The sequence below is a fragment of the Parasteatoda tepidariorum genome, chromosome 6 (assembly GCF_043381705.1).
Source record: "Parasteatoda tepidariorum isolate YZ-2023 chromosome 6, CAS_Ptep_4.0, whole genome shotgun sequence".
Classification (NCBI taxonomy): domain Eukaryota; kingdom Metazoa; phylum Arthropoda; class Arachnida; order Araneae; family Theridiidae; genus Parasteatoda; species Parasteatoda tepidariorum.
In genome coordinates, this window is record NC_092209.1 from 43589695 (window position 1) to 43605219 (window position 15525).

Sequence of the window (15525 nt, forward strand, 5' to 3'; positions counted from 1 at the left end):
TTCAAATGGAGTAAAAATAATAAATTAGACTTTTTGCTCCTTTTGAAATGAAGAAGTACCCCATTTTATTTCTTTGAGGTTATTACATTAAGCAACTCACGTTGCCACATTCTTCTTAAAAAAATTTCCTCTGAAAGAACTCATTCACGCCTCCGCTCCTTCATCTTAAGGAAACACCCTCCACTGCGTTATGTTTAAGCCTTGTTGTCTTATTTTTATTGTTTGTTGAATTTATTTGAGTATTCTGTGAAAAATTTCTGTCATATCTCTTTCAAACGATCTTGGCAGTGTTGCGAAATCACACATCTGTGATAATTACCAAACGATGAAACAAAATGTCCAAACGATAAAACAAAATGAGCAAACGATAAATAGACGGAAAAAAAAGAACAAAATAAATGTCTGTGGTTTAATATTTGATAAGCGCAATTTGGTCCAATGACCCATTTAGGAAATGGTTAGTTAGAAACTGACTCTCAAATGGTTAAAGATGGCCTCTCTGCACTGCCATGCGGAACTGCTTCGTCTTCATGGTTCATGGTCCACCATTGCCCCTTCTATTTTGTAGTTCAAGTTCCATTTCATTTATTTTTCATACAAATTTATTACTCTAGCCGAAAAAAAATGCATTTAAAGCTCCACAAACGTAGTCTTGAAGCTTTAAAATTTTCATGAACATGAATACTTGATGTGATGTAGTAAACAAGATTTTTTTTTTTGAAGTTATGTTTATGAATGGCTAGCTGAAGTAACTAAAAATGCTTTACCATTCAATTGCTGACTTCAATATCGCCAAGAGCTCTTGAATTGCACTGAAATTATAGTTTTAAGGAGCATAATGCAGCGTTGTATATTTAGTCTACTTTTGGTTTCTAAGGCATGAAAATAATAAGGATTAATTTCAATATTTAATCAAACAAGTTACCAAAACATTCCCTAATTGAAACAAGGGTTTCAATTCAATATTTTTGAATGTAAAATTTTAAAAAAAATTCTTCCAAGTTGTACTAATCCTTAGTGTTAATAGGATCAAAAAAGAAATAAAAATCAAGCCAAACTAGTTCCTTTAACGATGAAGTTTCAAGATGGTTATAAGAGAATGGCGGACACTCTAATTTCATCAGGCAAACTTGCTTTTGATAATTCTCCTTTACACTATCGCAATAATTATTGCACAATGTGACACATTGAATGTTTATAGCTATCGGACTCTTTTTTTTCCTGCAGAAATTCAATTTTACGTGCATTAAGAGCAACCATTTCGTAACACTCTATTTCGAAACTGTTGAGGCATTTTTAAAAAACGTGATTAAATCTTGCAGAAATACATCAATTTTCTCCAACGCTAATCATTGCATGCCTTGAATACAATAGTCAAGAATACCAAGGAGTACGCGTACCACACTTAAGGGAATAACTGCTGCTGAGTAAAGATGCTGGGTCTTTTTAACTTGTAACTTCTTTTCATGACAAATATTTTTGACAGGCCCCGTGTACCAATTGAAGATTATAAGTTAAAAGTGGAAATGATATCATAACAAGACCCAGTGTCCAATAAATCGGAAATCATTTGGCGCAATTTAATTTTTTAAAAATAATGCTTCAAGTTTGTTTTTTTTTCTTCTGTTTGTATGCCTTTGCCAAACGATTGATTGCAAAAAATATAATTGCCTTTTACCCAAGTTGGTGGGAGATTTTAATTACTACGAAAAATTGTCAAAAAAGTTAGTAATATTCTGCTGTTTTTACACAAAAGTCGAAATTAGCTATACTGCGCCCGACATAAACGTTAGTACAGACGGAAAGTAATGAAATCAAATCAAATCAACGGAAAGGAGAGATTATTAGGAGATTTGTATATAGTCAAAAAAAAAAAAAAAAATTCCAGATACTTTTTTTTTTCTCCAAGACAAAACCTTTAGCCAACGTTAAAGCTACAGCAAAACACGAGAAAACTAAAAAACATGCATAAAAGCACGCGTAGGCACAATAAACATAAATGCAGATATGAAAAAAAATGCTTCAAATCAGAGGAGCCGCGTTACCACTATCACTCCAACAACGAAGCTTAGCTATTTGATGAGCTATTGCGCGTTGAAGTTAGTTCAGAAAACCAATATTAAGTGTGCTGGATGTATGACTTAAGTGCTTTTAAGTATGTAAAATATTTCTAAATTATTTCTACTCCTGAAGTTGCAGCATAGTTAGATTTTGAATATCTACATTAAACTTCCAAAAATGGTATTAGTTTAGAAAAACTGCTTATTCATTTCATATTCAAAAAGAAAGAAAAAAACTGCACCTCTAAATTTGTTTTTGTTTTTTTATCCTCCCGAGGAACAGTTTTTTCAAATAAAATTTTTAAAAAAATTTCATTTTGTTTATATGCTTTTACAAAGTGATTGCCTACTTAAAAATATAATTATAATTAACGCTTAACCATAATTGTTAAGAATTTTTAATTGCAATAAAAAATTATAAGAAAGGTGCGAAACGTGAATTAAATAACCTTTCAGACAGTTATATGCATAATAAATATTTTATTTAAGGATAGTGGATTTTATTTCATAAACAAATTAAAAAGAAATACAGAATAAAAGTGTCCTAGAATTTGCAAAAAAAATTTCTATTAAATAACATTATAATTTTCATGCAATAAAAAACATTTACAAAAATAAATAATTTTAGTTTAACTATTTGAAATTTTAAAAATAATTATCAGATTTAATAGTTTACTTTCTTCTAAGCTTTTTATTTCTGAAATTAAAAATCGTATTTTCTGCCTTTATTCAAAGCTAGCATCTAGTCATAATAAGCTATAATTAATGGTAAGAATTATTAATTATAAATGCAATTTATTCATCTCAATGATGACTGCTCATCACTTTTTCATATCATCTAAGGCTGTATCAAAATATTTTTTTCAAACTAAATTAGTCATTAATTATATCTATGTTAAAATTAATAATTATAATTAATTTTGTTATAATTAATAATATTTATGTTAATAATTATAATTATGATTCTTATTATAATTAATAATATTTATGTTAATAATTATAATTATGATTTTTATTATAATTAATAATATAATTATTAATTTTATTATAATTAATAATATAATTATCAATTTTATTATAATTAATAATATAATTATATAAAAATTATTTATTATATTATAATTATTAATTTTATAATGATTATTAATCATATTATAATTAATAATTAAAATTTTGAGTAATTATATGCAATTTTTTCATCTTAGAATTGAATGCTCATCATTTATTCATATCATCTAAGGCTGTATTAATTAATTTTTTTTTCAAACTTAATTAGTTTTTCAAATCTGCTGTATTTATACTGCAGATTTGCAAAACTAATTTCCGATAGTGTCGTCAGGGCATATAAGTACAAAGAAATCAAGTAAAGTTTAATTCTTTCATGCTAAATTTATGACAGGGTTTTGAAGCTGTCACATAATCCGAGAAGATTAGAAGATGGCACGACGTTCATTTAAAAGCAGACGATCGCTAAAACGCGAAACCTGTAATTCCGCAGGAAATGACCGACATTACGGATATCATTTCGTACAACGGAAATGGAAACTGTCGTCAGAGGCGTTTAACCTAAATCATCCTTTCAGATTTAGTGGCGTAGTTACTTTTAGAACAACTTTCACTGTTCGAAAGTTAAAATGATAGTGATTTCACTTCATTTCACTGCATCCGGGAGATTCTTAAATTCTAGAACGAATATGGAGAAATATAATTATCGTCTTGGTGACAGATGAACAGCTGAGTTTCTGACTTTAATTATAATGGTCATTAGTAAATAAGTCTCTTTTTTAAGGAACTGATTGCTTATTATTAAAAGTATTTAATGTCTTTACATCACGTATTCTGTGTAATAAAAAAATTTTAAAAATCTAAGGGCACAAAATTAAACACAAGTATCTGTAATTGCATTGCTCAAAAATACAAAAATCGTTACTTAAATAAGAATTTATATTTATAAAAGGCTAACGTAAACACAGAAAAAAGGGCTGTATTTGTTTTTTTCCCATTGGTGACGACGATATCTGTCTAATATTAAAAGATGAAATGTGCATTATTTATAAAATATAAGAAGTATTTTACCCCGTAATGGAATAAGCAGTGAAGTTCGAAGATCAAGTAACGAGTTTGAACCGAAAGGAACAGTGCAAGGTGAAAGCCTTTTCCGGCTTTTTTAAATCTTTAAAGGATGTAAGACTTACATTAAATCAAACACAAATATTGCCTTCAAACTATCGTATAACAACTAAGGCTTCCCCTCGCGACATTAAACGTGTAATTATGCAAAATGTTCTGTAACATCCACCTTTTAAACATATATTTAGAATCCTAATATCAAAAATGAAATCAAAATATGCACATTGAGAATCGTCAATTGATGCCTAAATAAAGGAGAAACATATATTTAGAATTCTAATTTAAGAAATGAAATCAAAATATACAAATTGAGAATCGTCAATTGATGCCTATTTAAAGGAGAAACAAGAATGAGAAAAACAGTATAAAAAAAACATCAAAAGCAAATTTGATTGCCTCATGAGATTTGAAAGAGTTTCTTTCAAACAATCACCTATCGGCTCTTCACTGTTCCCTTCAGTAATCAAACAGGTTCCAATGATTTTAGTTTTATTTCCTTAGTAATGATTCGTTGAGTTTCGATAGCGCCTTTGTTTTTTTCCTCTCTAAATATTGATTTGCGACCCCAAGTGCATGCGATTTCTTAAATGAATTTTTGACAAGAATAAAAAAAAAAGCTATCGAATAAAAAGCTATCGTAATTACGGAACATCCTATATTTTTATATAAATCCAGTTTCGTTCATCAATACTGGAAAACATTACAGCTCATCAATAGGGTATGGCACACCATTTTACCGAGTGGCATTCTGAGAAACTGCTTGTATCCAAAATATAAAGAATCTGCAGCCAAATTTTTCAACTTGCTTCCAAAAATGCTATTTTAGAATGGCATACATAAAAACTGTTTCTTTCTTTTTCAAAAAGAAAAAAAAAGTAAGATTTACAGAGCAAATTGCATGCCCATGCTAGAAAAAAAGTTAATACTCATCCTAAGAAGATGAATCATCAGAATAAACACCTGTTTCCATAGTAATTACAGCATTCGGCACGCGAAGTCGAGCACTTTACGGTAGAACTGAGTAACGAGCACCAATACCACACACCCTCGGTCCCTACGCAGACTAATCCAAGTAGTCAGCCACCCGCACACTGACCGCAGTCAGTGATGCTTGACATCGGTGATCTGCTGCGAACCATGTCTTAACGATCAGTCCACTGCTGGATATCCCAGCACTCTAACCAACGCTATGAAGAACCAATAAACGGTATGGCCGATTGTACCATCGGGTGTACAGATATACTAGTTTCCATCGTGGTTAGAGCTTTCGATCACGCACACACACACACACACACACACACACACACATATTGATATATATATANAATTTTACGTGCTACTCGTTCATTACATTTAATTTTTTTTAAAACCTAATATATATATATATATATATATATTTCAAATTTATAATCTCTTTGCGCTAGCATTTTCTTCGACTTTATTGTACAATAAAAACTAATTTTTCATTTCCATTAAAATATCTAATATTTTTTAACAAAAGAATTATTTGTTTTATTTAATTATTATTAATATTGTAATTAATTATTTGCTTTATTATTATTTATTTGTCTTCCATTTAAAGTAGAAACATTTTTTAATTGGTAAAACACTCTTTTCTTGATAATCAAATTTCAATCTTTTTTTTTTCCTTCATAACTTGAGCCGTATAATGAATCAATGGCTTGAAACGTTGCCATATTTTCGAGCTTAATAAAGTATGTTAACCTTAATAGACCTTTTGCTTCAATTTTCAGAAAGGGCGCAATTAGTGACCAGAAATTAGTTGAGAAAATAAAAAAGGACGTTTAAAAAAAGGAGCATTAAACAAAGTAAAAATAGAGAACACTAATTTATACAAAACTTCATTGTACCAAAATAAAAATATAGTTCAAGATCAAAATGAAAATTAACTTTTTAAAAAAAAGTTTCCTTTTTGCTTATTTGTTCCTTATTTTTTGAAGAAAAAATATGGTCAAGTGCCTTAATTTGTCTCTCATAATTACCGGTAATATTTCTTTAGTTGAAATATGCCCTAAATTACTCATCTTAACACATTCGGTATTTTCAAGCAGACGACACAAATACGGTTCACTTCACATTGATGATGAAAAAAGATATCGACAACGTTGCCAAAACGGAACAAGTAATTTTCCATCGATCATTGACAGATGACAATGCGTGAGGTGTGGCTTCTAGAACTAAATAGCAACCATCCTATTCTTCTCAGAGATGTTAAAAAAATTTCTTTGATATCCGGGTCACGTCGTTTCCATGGTTATTAAATTACTTCTAACTATATTTTTCATCGAAATTCAGAGATAAGGAAATCGTTTGCGCAAAATCAGCATGGAACAATTTGACATCGAAATACTTGTTAGATGAAAAGAACATTGAAACAATAAGGTCATAGAACTTATTGTTACGTTGACAATTCAAAAGCGGAAATGTGCACTTGACCGTTCAATATATTTCACTTTAACGGTTTTAGTTCATTGTAGATCTGAATTAAGCTTAACTTAATTGCAATTTTTCTTTTAAAAAAATTGCATTAGAATTTTAAAAAATTATGTTAACGAAAAAATTGTTTTTAATTTAGAATATCTTTATTTAAACTGAATGAAGCAAATGTACATATTTATGCAAATTTAAAAAATATATTGATATTTAAAGATTGGCTAATTTACTTTTGAAATTGACTTGAAAGTAAGAATATCGTGTGCAGGCGTTGAATAATAAAAAATCATTCAAATTCATTAAAAAGATGTTGAAAAAAGCTTATATTTAAATATAAATTCATAACATTAATTTTAGAAATCCCAATGCCTTGTCATAACTTTCTCTTCTCTCAAATCCAACCCTTCTCTTAGACTTGAATTTAAAATTTCAGATTATTAAATAAAAGATTTTTACGAAGTTTTGGAAAAAAATTTTAAAAAAAGAAGTCTCAGATTTTTATTTGTGAGAAACGCAAAATATTTTTTATAAAATATGAAGTTAGTAAAAAAGAGTGCATTCAGGAATAGTGAGGCATTTTGGTGTAAAAGTGTTATTTGTTTTAAATTATTTAACATATAAATGTATGAAAAATGACATTCTTTTATTAGACATACGGAATTCTGATTCACATTTATTTTAACATTGCCAACGCATATTAAATAATTACTGAACAAGAAAAACAAATCAGCTTAGTGTTTTTTGGTTTTACACCATATTATGGTCAGTTAAGTTGAAATCATTTATTACTGCAGAATATGGTCTTTTCGTTATATTAATAGGAATGTACGAACAGAATATTCAAGTTTCCTTAATGATAATAAAATGTATCTCCATCTGTTTTAAAGTGTTGCCTTCCTAAAAAATGGGAAAAAATATACGCAAATTCTAATGGATGGTGTTTTCAGTAGAAATGTAAACAATAACAATCTCGAGCTGTATGCCTGCTCTAGTTCCGATTAGAAAGTTTGCAGCTGCTTACTGCATGTTATTCTGCGAGGCGATATTTTCAAACGGATAATTTTGCATTTAATAAAAGAAATAAATTAGATAATTTCTGAGCTCTAATCTGCCGTATTTCATAAGATATTAATGTTATTTTGTAATTCTGGTGAGTTTGAAATGAAAATTTGTTAATACAGCTTGCAGCGCTCCCTAGTGTCGAAAACACCATCCATTGGAGACACTGTATCTTGTTCAGAATTCATTGTTGCGTAACACATTTGTTTCAGAACAATAGCTTATAAGTTGAGCAAAAGTTGAAAGATGGTTTTAATTTACCTATCATTCAACTCCTGCAGTTCCAAGGCCGAGCGATGTGACAGTTAAAAATTGTAATTTTGAACAGTTTTATTTTATATAAATATGAATACAATTATTTTCATGGTTTTAAAATATGAAAATAAAATTATAAAATAAAGCTATAAAATCATTTTTATATTACATTTGGTACCATAACATTTCAAGCAAGGATCAAATTAATGAAATATTTTTCTGACAAATATTCTAACCAAAGGAATGAAACCACCACTTATCATTTTATATCAATATTAATGCTAGATTTTTCCCATTATTTAAATATGGAAACAAAAGCTTTAACATGTTATCTTTCAGTTATTTCGTTATTTATTGGAGTAAAACATCGACATGACAGATTATTTTTGATTTTTGCGAAGATAAAAACTGGAAAAAAGTCAAACAATCCATGCAGGAAAGCACTGAAAGTGAATAATCCATACTGCAGGCGATTTAATGGTTCATCAATGACGTAAGAGAGCGATTTGCAAGCAGAAGTAATCATACGACTTATTGCTGAAGATATAACTTTCAAAAAATAAAGATTAAAAAACAGTTAGTCACACTTTCTATTTCAAAAAGATTTTCTCAAAGAGTTAGAAAAATTACTGTCGGTTCGTTGCTTTAAATTCGCATGAGAAAGATATGAACTTTATAAAGGTGAAATGAATTACACTTACTTTTCTTACTTTTTGCAGAAATTGTTTTGCCCGATTGCTTATACGATACAGAAATTATTACTAAAAATGTTCAAATCAAAGGCATTTAATAAGCTTTTAAAATTTACACAAATAAAAATTGTTGCTAGGAAAACACAAATTTGATATCCTAAAAATTGAATTGGTCCAATTCTATTTCAAAAACAGACTGTATAAAAATTACTAAACTATAATCGAAGTCAGTGTTGCTTAATTAATTATGATAATAGGTTCTACATTAGCTATTGTGGTAATAGGTACAGTGGTAATAGATGCATAATACATTAATCCAGTCTTCTAATGTGAAAATAGGCTTTTTTTGGAACGAAATGTTTTGATGTATTTAATTTTATGTGTTTAGTTCTTTAGATTACGTCCTTCTATTCTGAATACTTATTGTCATTTGAATTGTAATAAATATACATTAATCTTTTAAAAATATGTGACCAAAACTCCAAATTTTCATGAACTTGTCAAAAAAAAATTTATATCTTAATTTGTGCAACAATATCAAATCTATATACCGGGATACTAAATTTAAACTGCGACACAGTCCCCGATAAATTAACATTCCAACTTTTGTTACATTCTTGAAAAGCAAACAAAAATTAGCCGAGGGCAAAGCTTGCACCATAGGTTATTTTCAACTAAAAATATGCAAACCTTTGACATACTCGTAAACAGCAAACAAAAATCAGCTGTGAGTAACACTTGTACTGTTCAATTTTTACAATTTCTGTTAAATTTTTTGCTTTTAAACATTTTCAATTCTCTTCAAATTATCAGACGTTTAGAGTTATGCGCAAGATTCAAATATCAATTTCTTGATTTTTATTTCACTTTATATTCAATTGTTGAGAATTTTTAGTTGATTATTCTAGTTATAAATAATTTGTCTCAACATAAGACTAAATCAGAGATGGAGAATTCTACTGAAATAAAAAAAGTTTGCATTTGATAAAAACACAGTTTAACGACGCTATAATTATTTTATTTTGAAGAAAAAAATTTTTCTGCGCTCAACCCTTTGATGCAAAGGGGATACCAGGGTCCCTTTTATATAAGATTTTTTCACACCCTAAGTACAAGTGAAATTTGGTATTCTTTTATTATACAAAAACAATCTAACAGTTGCTGCAAAAAATTCGCTAGATTATCGGAATTATATACGTTCTAAAATATGAAATAAGAAAGTAGTATGATTTTTTTTTCATTCACATTCAAAAATTTATCAATAATTGATTTTTTTAATTAAAGAAATTTCAATGATAAATAACTCTTTCTCTTAGATCTAAATAACTACAAATAAGTGCACATTAAAAAATATATATATTTCGGTAGTAAATGTGTTTGGAAGATTTAACCTTTAACGAAGAAAAAGCACCGGTATTACATATTGTAATTCATAACCACAAACTATTCAAATTCTAAACATAATATTTTTTTACATATTTTAAATTACCTAAATTAATACAAAATAATGAAAAAAATACGAAAAATATATTTAATAAAAATTCTGCTTCAAAGGCCTCATCTCATGGATAGAATAAAAAAAGGAGAATTTCTTAAGGCGCAAAAACTATTTTGTCCTTTAGTTTTGCGACGAACACAAATAGTTCATTTTGAATAATGAATTCCAAACTTCATATTGTCTAAATCTTCTAATAAGGCGTTCGGAAGAAAAGCAAGGACTTATGACACAAAAGAAAAATGAGAAGTTTCGGTTACCGTTAGCAATCACTGTCACGCCTACGGTTTTTCTTGTCATTTTGAGGAACAAAAAGAACAAATTTCATAACACCCCAATTGCAGGTCGAATGTTCATTACTTAGGCTGTTAATGTCTACCTTTTTTGTGACTCACCTTTCTCTTTTCAAGGTGAAGACATTAAAAAAAAAAAATAGGATGGTTCAAGGTTGACATTTACCTTTTCACAACCTTCGAAATTCACTCTCACGCAGATTTCGAAAATGAGTAATTTTTAACCTCTATTTCTTGGAGTATATTAAAATTCAGCGATTCTCAAACTATGGTCTGTGGGACATTTTACATGGTTCACGAGTGTTATCAACCTAATAGTCAAATTTAATGACTAATGTGAGTAAATTTTACTCATATTAGTCAATCTGGTTAATGTAGGTCAATTTTACTCATATTAGTCAGTCTGACTGATGTGACTAAATTTTACCCATATTAGTCAATCTAGCTAATGTAAGTTCAATGAGACAATCTGCAATGCTATCTTGACAAAATATAATTTGTGTGCTACGCTAACAATTTTTATAATAATAGTCAGACAGAGACTATTATTAGAAAAATTAAATTTAAACCAACGTGTGCACAGTACGCAAAATAAAAAACGTTCCACCCTAAATAACTTAATGATCGGATCTTCACGTTCTAGGACTATCTTAATAGTTGCAAGAGGTGACCTCAAATATGCTAATTAATTGGTGCTGACGATATTTTAAGTTACAAAATCAGACACAAAAACGTATTTTCTCTGAATAACCATACCCAATATATAGGAAGTAACTGCAATCTAAGAAATACAGTCCCTATAATTTGGTTAGGAAAGCGATCCAAAATTTGACCAATTTCGCTCAAATTTAGTATTTTGTCTCGTAAAATTACATTTTTTAAAATTACGTAAAAATTGTATACCTTACAATTCAAAATTTGTTATTACTTTATTACTTATTTTTTTCTTGGAATTATCTTTGGATGAATGAAGTTTATACTTGTGTGCAAAAAATTTTCAATTTTCTTAAAAAGTTCTCGAAATTTGGCAAAATACGCAAAAAGTAAAATTAACATTAAGCGGTCTTTGGAGCGCTCTACTGACCAAACAATGGGAACCATATCTCCCAGATTGTGGCTACCCCCCTATATTTTGGGAATCAAATTTCGAATCCGCTAAAAAGGGTACGTTTATTCAGGGAAAGTACGTTTTTTTTTTGTCTGATTTTGTAACTTAAAATATCGTCTGCACCAATTAATTTGAGGTCACCCCTTCAAACCATTAAGATGGAATTCTAGAACTATAAAATTAGATCAGTAGATCAAAAGTTAGTCAGAGTATTCCATTTTTTTTTCGTTGGTGCATTGTAAAATTTTTGCATTATAAGATACACTGAAGAGCCAAAAAAAACTGGTATAACTGCCTAATATCGTGTAGGGCCCCCGCGAGCACGCAGAAGTGCCTCAACACGACGTGGCATGGATTCCATCAATGTGTGAAGTACTGCAGGAGATAATTGACCCCATGAATCCTGCAGGGCTGTCCATAAACCAGTGGGAGTAAGAGGGGGTGGGGATATCTTCTGAAAATCACGTTGCAAGACATCCCAAATGTGTTCAATAATGTTCATGTCTGGGGATTTTGGTGGCCAGTGGCACTCTTCTGAATTTAGATACCAGTTTTTTTTTGGCTTTTCAGTGTAGTTACAAACTATGTACAAAATTTTTATATAAAACTTTGTTAAATTTGCTTAGCATTTTTTAATTTAATGAATGAATAGAAACTTGAAAAAAAAAATCTTTGAACAGACTATAAACAAGCAACAAGAGTATTCGGAAATTTTCAAATTAGTTCTTTTAAATTTTTGATTCCTTTTAAAAATTCTTTATATTTCAAAATTCCAGTAAATGAAAGAAAATTTGGAATTTTTGTAAAAAATTAGTTTTCGTTTGCCTATATATCGGCATATTGGCAAACAAATTTTATTATGGATCTGAAGCAAGTACTTATCGAATTGGTTTAAGAAATTAAAAATGATTTTTCTATTTCCTCTCTCTCATCATTGTTTTAGCCTTGTCATTCCAAAGCGGAAAAAAATCTGAGACGAAGAATTATCTGACGATGCTGGGATAATCTGCAGCACTTGTTGACATGCTGGAGGGTTTCTGCTGCTAAGGTTATTAAAAATCTTAACCGTTATTTGAATTCAATGATTCATAATCTAATACTTCATAAATTTTTTACTAGCTTTTCATATGACACAACGCATTTTCACCTGCGTTTTTTACCACTACTATTTTTAGAATCGTCAACCTACAAATAGTTTAAAAGAAAATTAAGAATAGAATTTAATAACTGAAAAAAAAAGTAATTATCAAGCAGTTGACAAAATAAAGGTGACACAATTATATTACCTCCAAGACATCAGCTCCTTCAACTAATGCATCTTTTTCAAATACTTCGCACTAAGTATAAAGAGTCTCTTTTTTAAAAAAAAAAATCACCGTGAAAGTTGTTTATTTATTTATTGTTGCACATACAAATGCCAACTTGTGTGATGATAGTTTAAAAAAAAATTGTACCTTTTGTTTATTTTATGCACTTCGGCTGCTTATATCTGGCATTTCTTCATATACCCGGAAATTGAGGTATTATCCTTTCGCCAAACGCTTTGAAGAGCGGTGGTAACGGGTTCGTATTCCTCCCGTAACTCTGGATGTATTTTTGTGTTGTCCTCTTATTTGTTATATCTGTTTTTCAGTTTTACAAGGGCTTACAAACCTTTCTTCGTATTGAGCACAGAAGCTTGCATATGTGTATGAATAACTAAGTAATTCATCACATAGCTTTGATCCCAGTTAGACGATATAGTCGATACCCGAAACGGTAAGATCGGGAGAAATTCAGCCACAGCAGTTACTTAATTAGCACCCCACCATGTATACACGCTCTATGACCGAACTCACGATCTTCTAACTGAGAGTGGAGCATTTCAAGTATCTTACTGATAAAGTAGCAGGTTGGTAGTTACTTTATTAACGTCGCACTGCAGCTGCTGGACTATTGGAGGACAATGGACTATTGGTGACGGTCTGAGGAGGATCCAAAGACATGCCACCGCAATTTTGATCCTCTGCAGAGGGGATGGCTACCCTGCTTTGGTAGTCCAACGAACTGCGATCGAAATCGAGCACTTTACGGTAGAACAGTTTAACGAGGACAGATACAGCGCACCTTCGGTCCCTACGCAGGTTGATCAAAGTGGTCACCCACCCGCTTACTGACCGCAGCCGGTGATGCTCGATTTCGGTGTTTTACTGGGAACCGTGTCTTTACGATCAGTCCACTGCGGGACAATAAAGTAGAAAAGATATAAATATACACAGGAAAAAGAAATTGATCATAATTCAATTTAGCACTTGAAATACTGTGCACTGTAATGCATTGCTGCATGTTGGAATTCGCAATGGATCGTATTTCAATTTAGTTCTTGAAATACTATGCACTGTAGTGCATTGCTTCATGTTGCAATTCGCTGTCAGCGCTTCATACTGCAACGCCGCCGTTCTTTCGAAATTAAGGCAACTCCCGAATTTCGATGGTCAAAAATTTAATTCCGTCTAGAACAAGTTTTGTTTATCTAGAGCTGAGGTTCCGTGAGTTAGAATATTTTATACATGTAATCAGTTAAGGTTTTCGAAACTCTTAATTAAATTTATATTCAATAAATTATCCATATTTTTTTTTAACATTTCCGTTCTTCCTATGAAATTATTTAATTAAAATTGTAATAAGGAGAAAAAAAATAAAAAGTATTAAGTAACAATATAATTCATATAATACTGACAGGACCAATCTTCGAAATTAATAACCGCAGCTTGTAAGTTTAAGTTTGCTTCTTTACGCGTTGTTCCTGTACTTCAATTTCCTACTCATAAAATACTCTAATATTATGACTTCTTTAAATTACACTTCATTGCGTAGTGACACTTCATCGCAACTTAAAATTTATTAAGTATGAAACAGCACTAAAAGTGTTATCGGTCTCACATTTCCTTTCGCTCATATTCTTGAGTAGAGGAGGCGATAAAATTTTATATATGTTTCCCTCAGTTTTTTTGTAGTAATCTGAAACTGTTTTTACTTTGTTGTGAATAATGATAAAATAAGACGAAACATTACTTCATCTATGACGAGCAACAACATAAACATTTAAGTACTAAGCTGAACCCATAGTTGAACCCTGAGCACTCGCTATCAGATCTTTAATGGTCCCGATAATCCTCTTGAAGTGGCATTTGTTATAAATGGTTGAACTCGTAATCACAGTTTTTACCGGATCATGTTTAAAGCTTAGTCAGAGGTTGCTGAAAGAGAATTGCTTTAAGTTCTGATTCATTCGGTTGAATTTACGAACAGCAATTTCAGTCGATAATATATTTTTCATAAATGAGTGAAGTTATAGTTTTTATTTTTTTCCCGAACAGATTAAAATGTGAAGAGAAAAGAACTGTTACTGTACCGACCTACAGTGGGAATTTCGACGCAAAAATAATGCTTAACACCATGCTTGATTGGTATAACATTGAATGGTAGGTTGATAAGGTTTAGAATTCAAGAATGTATTTGTTTCTAGTGTTTGGTAACATTCTGAGTATGTTCGAATAAAAAAGCTAATTCCTTTCAAAAAAATTTTTTAGGGGTAAGTCATAGGTTCCCAAAGTGGGTACAATGGCCCCACTCCCCAGTGGCCGTTGAAGACTTCTAGGGGCGGATTTTCTATGTCTGGAAACTTATATACAGAAGAAAATATTTTTAAATATAGAATACATTTTAGAACTTATATTTTATTTTGCATTGAAAAACCAAAATGAATATTTAACTCTGCATTAACTACATATTAAATCAGTTGTTAATTTTGCAATTTATTGATGAAAAAAAGTTTATAATTTTATAGCGAAAATGTTATTTTACATGCTGATCCACATAAAAAATTACTAATAAATGTCATAGTGAAATTGATACTTTTCCAAATGTTCTACCTAAAAAATTACTAATAAATTTCATAGTGAAATTGATACTTTATCTGCTGTTCTACCGAAAAAAT

General features: G+C 30.1%; 1 long non-coding RNA gene across 1 annotated transcript in view; it reads right to left on the reverse strand.

Annotated features, from left to right (window-relative positions):
* The window catches only part of LOC139425758 (uncharacterized), a 70568-nt gene extending 57612 nt beyond the window's left edge, over positions 1 to 12956 (reverse strand). Inside the window, exon 1 of the long non-coding RNA XR_011636905.1 lies at positions 12833 to 12956. This is a non-coding gene — a long non-coding RNA (uncharacterized lncRNA). The remainder of the gene's footprint in view (positions 1 to 12832) is intronic.
* Positions 12957 to 15525: the final 2569 nt, after the last annotated feature.